Source organism: Symphalangus syndactylus, chromosome 11 (genome assembly GCF_028878055.3).
Source record: "Symphalangus syndactylus isolate Jambi chromosome 11, NHGRI_mSymSyn1-v2.1_pri, whole genome shotgun sequence".
NCBI classification, from domain to species: domain Eukaryota; kingdom Metazoa; phylum Chordata; class Mammalia; order Primates; family Hylobatidae; genus Symphalangus; species Symphalangus syndactylus.
In genome coordinates, this window is record NC_072433.2 from 126,398,832 (window position 1) to 126,407,734 (window position 8,903).

General features: G+C 45.5%; 1 protein-coding gene across 5 annotated transcripts in view; it reads right to left on the bottom strand.

Annotated features, from left to right (window-relative positions):
• Positions 1–8,903, bottom strand: part of CMC2 (C-X9-C motif containing 2) — a 64,880-nt gene that overhangs the window by 25,908 nt on the left and 30,069 nt on the right. For 2 of the 5 annotated variants that reach the window (XM_063612475.1, XM_063612471.1), the window contains exon 1: positions 8,753–8,893. The exons of the other annotated variants lie outside the window; for them this stretch is intronic. The gene's annotated coding sequence lies outside the window, so the exon portion shown is untranslated. Of the gene's footprint in view, positions 1–8,752; positions 8,894–8,903 lie in introns of those variants that run through there. 5 annotated transcript variants of the gene reach the window in all.

Below are 8,903 nucleotides of genomic sequence, written 5' to 3' on the forward strand. Positions count from 1 at the left end.
CGCCTTAGGAAAAGAATTAGGACTAACTACTCAAATGCAATTACAACAAAAAGTGAAACCTAATTAAAGATCTCAAAACAGCAAAAGAAACTATGAATAGAATAAACAGACAACCTACAGAATAGGAGAAAATATTCACAAAGTATGCATCCAACAAAGGTCTAATATCCAGAATCTATAAGGAAATTAATTCAACAAGCAAAAAATAAATAATCCCATTAAAAAGCGGGCAAAAGGCTGGGCACGGTGGCTCACACCTGTAATCCCAGCACTTTGGGAGGCCAAGGCAGGCAGATCACAAGGTCAAGAGTTCGAGACCATCCTGGCCAATATGGTGAAACCCCATCTCTACTAAAGATACAAAAATTAGCCGGGCGTGGTGGCGGACGCCTGTAGTCCCAGCTACTCAAGAGGCTGAGGCAGGAGAATCGCTCGAACTCAGGAGGCAGAGGTTGCAGTGAGCCAAGATGGCACCATTGCACTCCAGCCTAGGTGACAGAGTGAGACTCTCTCTCAAAAAACAAAACAAATAAACAAATAAAAAAAAAAAATGGGCAAAAGAAATGAACAGCCACTTCTCAAAAGACATACAACTGGCCAAAAAACATGAAAAAATGCTCAACATCACTAATCATCAGAGAAATGCAAATCAAAACCACAATGAGATACCACCTCACATCAGTCAGAATGGCTATTACTAAAAAGTCAAGAAAACACAGATGCTGGGGGAGGCTGTCAGAAAAGAGAATGCTTATACACTGTTGTAGGAATATCAATTAGTACACCCACTGTGGAAAGCAGTCTGGAGACTTCTCAAAGAGCTTAAAACAGCTATCACTTGATCCAGCAATCCCATTACTGGGTATATAGCCAAAACAAAATAAACAGTTCTACAAAAAGATATATTCTTTGTAGCTCTATTCACAATAGCAAAGACATGGAATCAACCTAAGTGTCTATCAGTAATGGATTGGATAAAGAAAATATGGTACATATATACCATGGAATACTAAACAGCCATAAAAAAGAACGAAATCATGTCCTTTGCAGCAATGTGGATGCAGCTGGAAGCCATTATCCTAAGTGAATTAATACAGCAACAGAAAGCCAAATATGGCATATTCTCACTTATAAGTGGGAGCCAAACACTGGATACTCACAGACATAAAGATAGCAACAAAAGACACTGGGGACTAATAGACGGGGGACGGAGGGTAACGGCTGAAAAATCGTTAGGTACTATGCTCACTTACCTGCATGACGGGATCAACAGTACCCCAAACCTCAGTGTCACCCAATGTACCCACGTAAGAAATCTGCACATTACTTTTTTTTTTTTTTTTTTGAGACGGAGTCTCGCTCTGTCACCCAGGCTGGAGTGCAGTGGCGCGATCTCGGCTCACTGCAAGCTCCGCCTCCCGGGTTCACGCCATTCTCCTGCCTCAGCCTCTCCGAGTAGCTGGGACTACAGGCGCCCGCCACCACGCCCGGCTAATTTTTTTTGTATTTTTAGTAGAGACGGGGTTTCACCGTGGTCTCGATCTCCTGACCTCGTGATCCGCCCGCCTCGGCCTCCCAAAGTGCTGGGATTACAAGCGTGAGCCACGGCGCCCGGCCATCTGCACATTACTTAAACCCAAAGTCTGAAATAAAATTTGAAATTATGTATTTTTTAAAAGGCAAATACTTTAACATTCCACTTACATGAGGCACCTAAAGTAGTCAAAATCAAAGAGACGGAAAGTGGAATGGTATTTACCAGACGGACGTAGAAGGGCAGGAGGAGAAGAATGGGGAGTTATTGTTTAATGGGCAGAAAGTTTTACAAGATAAAAAGTATTATGGAGATGCACGGGGGTGATGGTTGCACAACATTATTAATGTATCTGATACCACTGAACTGTGCATTTAAACGGTTAAGATGGTAAATTTTATGTTACATGTATTTCACCACGTGAATTTTATGGTATGTAAATTATACCTCAAGCTGTTAAAAAAAAATTGTGAGAAATTCAAACTGCCCATCCACCTCCCACTCAACAGAAACAAAAAACTGTCCGAACAAATAATTCCAAAGGATTACAGCATAGCTACAATGTTAATTGCAACTTATAAAAATGCAGTAGGTCCCTGTTCTATTCAGAAACTACTAAACACACACACACACACACACACACACACCACAGCTGAAGACCACAAATAAAGCCATTGCACCTACTTAAGTATTTATTTGAAACGAAAAATGAAAATGCAGCCAAGTTCAAATTTTGTTTGCCTGCCACTGACTCCAAGATCCTTCCAATGACATCAATTTTTGCCTTAGAAAAATTAACTTTCATACAGTTCAGCAATTTAAGTTACGTAATATCGTACCAATATTAAGCACCTACATTTACGTGAAGTGTTAGTTATCTGGTTTCTGCCTTATTTTTTCCTAAAGAAAACACACACTGGTATAGGCCAGGTGCGGTGGCTCACACCCGTAATCCCAGCACTTTGGGAGGCTGAGGCAGGTGAATCACCTTAAGTCAAGAGCTCAAGACCAACCTGGCCAACATGCGGAAACCCCATCTCTACTAAAAATTCAAAAAATTAGCCGGGCGTGGTGGTGGGCACCTGTAATCCCAGCTACTTGGGAGGCAGAGGCAGGAGAATCACTTGAACCTGGGAGGCAAGGGAGCAATGAGCCAAGATGGCACCAATGACCTCCAGCCTGGGTAACTGCACGAGACTCCACCTCAAAAACAACAATAACAGAAAACAAACACTGGTTTAATCGCTAGAAAATCTCTAACACTTTTTTTTTTTTCTGAGTTCCCTTAGTATTTATTGATCATTCTTGGGTGTTTCTCAGAGAGGGGGATGTGGCAGGGTCATAGGATAATAGTGGAGAGAAGGTCAGCAGATAAACACGTGAACAAAGGTCTCTGGCTTTCCTAGGCAGTGTTTGTGTCCCTGGGTACTTGAGATTAGGGAGTGGTGATGACTCCTAAGGAGCATGCTGCCTTCAAGCATCTGTTTAACAAAGCACATCTTGCACAGCCCTTAATCCATTTAACCCTGAGTTGACACAGCACATGTTTCAGAGAGCACTGGGTTGGGGGTAAGGTTATAGATTAACAGCATCCCAAGGCAGAAGAATTTTTCTTAGTACAGAACAAAATGGAGTCTCTCATGTCTACTTCTTTCTACACAGACACAGTAACAATCTGATCTTTCTTTTCCCCACATTTCCCCCTTTTCTTTTCGACAAAGCCGCCATCGTCATCATGGCCAGTTCTCGATAGTTACTGTCTCTTCGGAGCTGTTGGGTACACCTGCAGAAAGGCTGTCACTTTACACTCGGAAGGTTGCACAGCGGCCAGGCAGAGGCGCTCCTCACTTCCCCGACGGGGTGGCCGGGCAGAGGCGCTCCTCACTTCCCACACAGGGCGGCCGAGCAGAGGCGCTCCTCACTTCCTAGACTGGGTGGCCGGGCAGAGGTGCTCCTCACTTCCCCGACGGGGTGGCCGGGCAGAGGCGCTCCTCACTTCCCACACAGGGCGGCCGAGCAGAGGTGCTCCTCACTTCCTAGACTGGGTGGCCGGGCAGAGGTGCTCCTCACTTCCCAGACGGGGCGGCCAGGCAGAGGTGCTCCTCACTTCCTATACGGGGCGCTCAGGCAGAGATGCTCCTCACATCCCAGACGGGGTGGCGGCCGGGCAGAGGCACTCCTCACTTCCTAGATGGGGTGGCGGCTGGGCAGAGGTGTTCCTCACATCCCAGATGATGGGCGGCCAGGCAGAGACGCTCCTCACTTCTTAGACGGGGCGGCCGGGCAGAGGCGTTCCTCACTTCCCAGACGGGGCGGCCGGGCAGAGGGGCTCCTCAAATCCCAGACGACGGGCGGCCAGGCAGAGGCTGTAATCTTAGCACTTTGGGAGGCCAAGGCAGGCGGCTGGGAGGTGGAGGTTGTAGCGAGCCGAGATCACGCCACTGCACTCCAGCCTGGGCAACATTGAGCATTGAGTGAGCGAGACTCCGTCTGTAATCCCAGCACTTCGGGAGGCCGAGGCGGGCAGATCACTCGAGGTCAGGAGTTGGAGACCAGCCTGGCCAACACGGCGAAACCCCGTCTCCACCAAAAACACAAAAACCAGCCAGTCGTGGTGGTGTGTGCCTCCAATCCCAGGTATTCGGCAGGCTGAGGCAGGAGAATCACGGGAGCCCGAGGCAGGGAGGTTGCAGTGAACCGAGATCACGCCACTACACTCCAGCCTGGGCAACAGAGGGAGACCTTCTCAAAAAAAGAAAGAAAGGAAGGAAGGAAGGAAGGATGGAAGGAAGGAAGGAAGGGGGGGAGGGAGTGAAGGAGGGAGGAAGGAAGGAAGCGGGGAGGGACGGAGGGAGGAAGAAAGGAAGTGGGGGAAGGAGGGAGGATGGAAGGAAGGAAGGAAGGAAGGGAGTCTCTAACATTTTCTAAATGTATTTGACAAAATATTTTTGCACATTTCTATCAACCAGCACTCAAATGTGTGCCTTTACAATTCAGAAACAAGCTTATGAAGTACTGAAATGATTTCTTTAATTGACAAATACCTGAGAAGACACTTGGCTGAGATAACATTAATAGATGCAAAGATGTATATTAGCCTAAGTACATAAAATGGTACATATTTTCCTCCCTCTATAACAAGTTTACCTCAAATGCATATGCTATTATCAATCTGGGTAGGGTACCAATAAAACGTCTTCGCTTCTAATTCTCATCATTTAGTTTTACTTTGAATTGACAAATAATAATTGTATATATTTATGAGGCCCTTCTAGTTTCTTAGCCTAGATGACTATGTCAAAGAATAAAATGGTTTAATTTCATTTCCTTTTCCTATTCTTGGTAAGAAGCTACTACCTACTTAACCTAAAGCTCTAAACACTCAGCTTATCCCTTATCCAAAAGATTCCTTGCTTTCCCCATCACTCCTTTTTTCTTCTACCGCATATTTTTAGCTAGATATGCTCTTCCTCCCCTTGCCCTCTATCTACCCGTCACCTATGCTCCCTGCCATCCACTTTGTCTCACTTGGCTTTGCCTAAATGTTGGTGCATACACAGATGTACTGCTGTATTCTGGGGTGTAATATGTAAGGTACAACTGTAAAAATGGCAATGTTCCCTCAGAAAACATGTAATTAAGTGCTGATGTCTTCCAGTACTCACCTTTAAAAGACTATTCTAGTAACACAATTTAACTCAAAATGTATTTAACAAACTGAAGAAAAGCTAAATACATATTCCATACTCTTATTCTTAAAATTTCTTCAAAGTCATAAGAAGATATCAACGTTATTAGTTTAGAAAATAATTTGTTGAACACTTGCCAAGTGCTAAGCACAAGTCTTAGCAACAACCCTATGAAATGGGTAGCCTTTTAAATTCAGTTGAACCATGATAAATTGTCTTTTCATAGGTCAAAATATGCACTGTCCACATTTTCACAGAGAAACTAAGCCCCAGGTCACACAGTAGTTAGCTGCAAAGTTACAACCCAACATAATCTCTAACCATGACAGATTTTTAATCCATGTTCAAAATAGAAAAGACGGGCCTTCACAGCAGTTTGTGAATGAAATACATTCAGATGGAAAAACTATTTCCCAAAGAGCTTCCGATTGACTACAAGTTTAACAGGTAGTCATTCTAGACCCAAGTTCCAAAGCAGCAAACGTAATATTATCCTGTAAGTGTGGAAATAGTGAGTCCGTCAAAACACACAAAAAAAGAGGAGTATTGTATTTGTCCCTAGTCAGCTACTCACAAGTTATGTCATTTTGGTTACTAATCTGAGACCGAAGTCTCTCTTCCATAAAATGGAATTTGCTCTTGACCTATATCTCAGTGATGATACGGGTTTAAAATAACTTATGTGAGGCCAGAAGCGGTGGCTCACTCCTGTAATCTCAGAACTTTGGCAGGCTGAGGCAGGCAGATCACTTGAGGTCAGGAGTTCGAGACCAGCCTGGCCAACATGGTGAAACCCAGCCTCTACTAAAAATACAAAAATTCGCTGGACGTGGTGGTGGGGGCCTGTAATCCAGCTACTTGGGAGGCTGAGGCAGAGGAATCGCTTCAGCCCTGGAGGCAGAGGTTGCAGTGAGCCGAGATGGCACCACCTACACTCTAGCCTGCGCAACAGAGTGAGACTCCATCTCAAAAAATAATAATTATGAACATCAGCAGCATGGTGGAAACCAAAGTGAAAGGAACATAAGACCTCCTTCTTGGATATTTCCAGTGAGATAGAGAGGGATAAATTCCATTCAAACTGTTATTATTTGAATAGAGTAATATTTAATTCCAGTGCAGACCTCATGCCAGGCTGCTCCTAGGAGCGACCCCAGCGGCTGCCACGGGAGAAAGTCTTAACTACTCTGACTTCCACCAGTTTGTCAGTCTCATCTTTACAATGGCATTTAAGAAAACATCAAAAGGGTAAATTTGTCACGATTCCACCACCTCCCTCCTCAATCCAGCCCCATCCACTGTGTATGCACACGATACCAAAACAGTCCACTGAAAAATTCCTGAAAATTTTCAGCTGTCAAATGTGTTTTGATAGCTAGCTAAGGGGCCCACAAGGGCAATTTTAACCTTTCCTGAGGAGTAAGCTGGGAGGGTAGAAGCGGTAGGGTACTCTTAGTGAAGATATAAAACTTACAGCTTTATTTTACTCACTCCTTCAACCAGAGTCTACTGACTCTGAGGTACAATTTTCCTCAAGAGTAGTCTAAGACAGATTTCAACCACCAGGTGGCAGAATTTTAGAAAATAAATCAAGAGCCAACGCTGTATTAACTCTAGTATAAAGAAAACGGGTAAGCATTCCAATAACTCACTTCAGCAAATCTATAACCACAAGGAAGAACCCTGTATTTTAATGCCAGTTGGCTTTTCTTTAGAAAGATTTTCCTATTGTGCGGCTGCACGGGAAATTTACACTACAGTTGTAATTTCTAATGTTACTGCAAAATAAGCAAAAAACAAGGCCAGAAAAGTCTGTTGTTAGAAGTCTGAAGAATCTGTTCTCCAGAAAAAAACTGTAAGCTGTAAACTCCGCTTTCTAAAATATATTTTTTTTAGGCTAGGCGCGGTGGCTCACGCCTGTAATCCCAGCACTTTGGGAGGCCGACGCAGGCAGATCACTTGAGGTCAGGCCAACATGGTGAATCCCCGTCTCTACTAAAAATACAAAAATTAGCCGGGCGTGGCCTGTAACCCTAGCTACTCAGGAGGCTGAGGCACGAGAATCACTAGAACCTGGGAGGTGGAGGTTGCAGTGAGCCGAGATCGCGCCACTGCACTCCAGCCTGGGCGACAAAGCAAGACGCCGTCTCAAAATAAAATTTAAAAAAAAAAAAAAAATATATATATATATATATATATATATATATATATATATATATATAAATAACATAAAACATTTTTAAAGCCTACATTTCGGCCCTGGTATTAAATAATTATTTTTCAACTTTTCAAACTATGAGCCATACCGCAGCAGAGGTGGCAGACACGGTCGGGGACTGCCTCCCCTGCCCACTTCCACTTATCACAGCGACTTATCAAAGGACCAATTCTAAACCGATACCACTAAGAAAGTGACTGGAGCTGGCTGGCACTGTAGACTCCATTCCAGGCTGCTTCTGGGAGGGACCGGGGGGCTGCCTGGGGAGAAGGGCTTAACTACTCTGACTTCCACCAGTTTCTCAGTGAATGCGCCCTCGCAGCTTTCCCTGAATAAACATTACCAGGACTTACAAGGTGCCAAGCATTCTGCCAGAATCATGCGAATTTCAGAGGAAAATACCCGTTCATACATCTCAAGAAACGCACAGGCTCGTGAGGGAGCATTCTTGCAAATGCACATGGTAAATGCCCAATCGATGTTCGTTGAATGTCAGAAATTGACAACTAGTTCAGGCCTCAATGCAGTAGGAAAAGGATGAAAAAGAAACTCATTTTAAATCAAGTAAACAAGTGCAAAAGCCATGTATATAGAGGAGAGGAGATACGAATGGCATCACAACATAAAAAAATTCCTTTCCCATCGAAAACTCCCATGCCTTTAAGGTTTTAAATGAAGACTTCAAAAACTGATTTACTTAAGACTCTACATAAAACGCCTGATCTTTAAACCCAAGAAAACAAAGGTGAATGTGTTACTTTCCTGGGGGGAAAAAAAAAAGTATTAAAGGAGAAAAAAAGAGTAAAGTGTACTGACGGGGCTCTTAGTGGGTTCTCACATCACAGGGCACTGCAGCTGAGACGTGCGTGAACGACCCCCGTTTTCTACCCGCAAATTCTCAATTGCTAGATAAACAACAGTAACAAAACTTTATTGGGCGCTCATCGTGTCAAACCCTGTGTTGACGGCTCCATTCCGCAAGGCCCATTCTACCGGCGAGGAGGCCCCGGCTCCGGGACGGGAGGAGCCCGCCCAAGGTCACCAGCCAGTGAGTGGCGGGCTTATTCCAACTCCGAACGACGCCCAAGGCCTGTCTCGGCCACCAGCGTGTTCCAGCGAGCGCCCAGCCACCTCACTCGCAGCCTCCCCAGCGCAGGAGCCCGGCTGTGGGCCTGTGGCAGCCGGGTCTTCCCGGTCCCCACCTCCGGGGGCCGACGGGCGGCAGGAAGGGGCTCGGCGGGACGCCCCGTCAGGGGACCTGAGGAGGAACAACGGACCAAGTTCCGAACGGCCTGGACTCCCGAGACTCACCCGACTCGCGGCCACAACGGGAGAACTGAAGCGGCAGTCACCGACAGAGACGCCCGACCCGAAGGCCTGCTGCCAGAAAGCAGACAGCTGAACTGCTTGCCGGACGCCGAAGACCAGGGACGCCCTCCACCTCTCCACCGCGGTCTGGGCT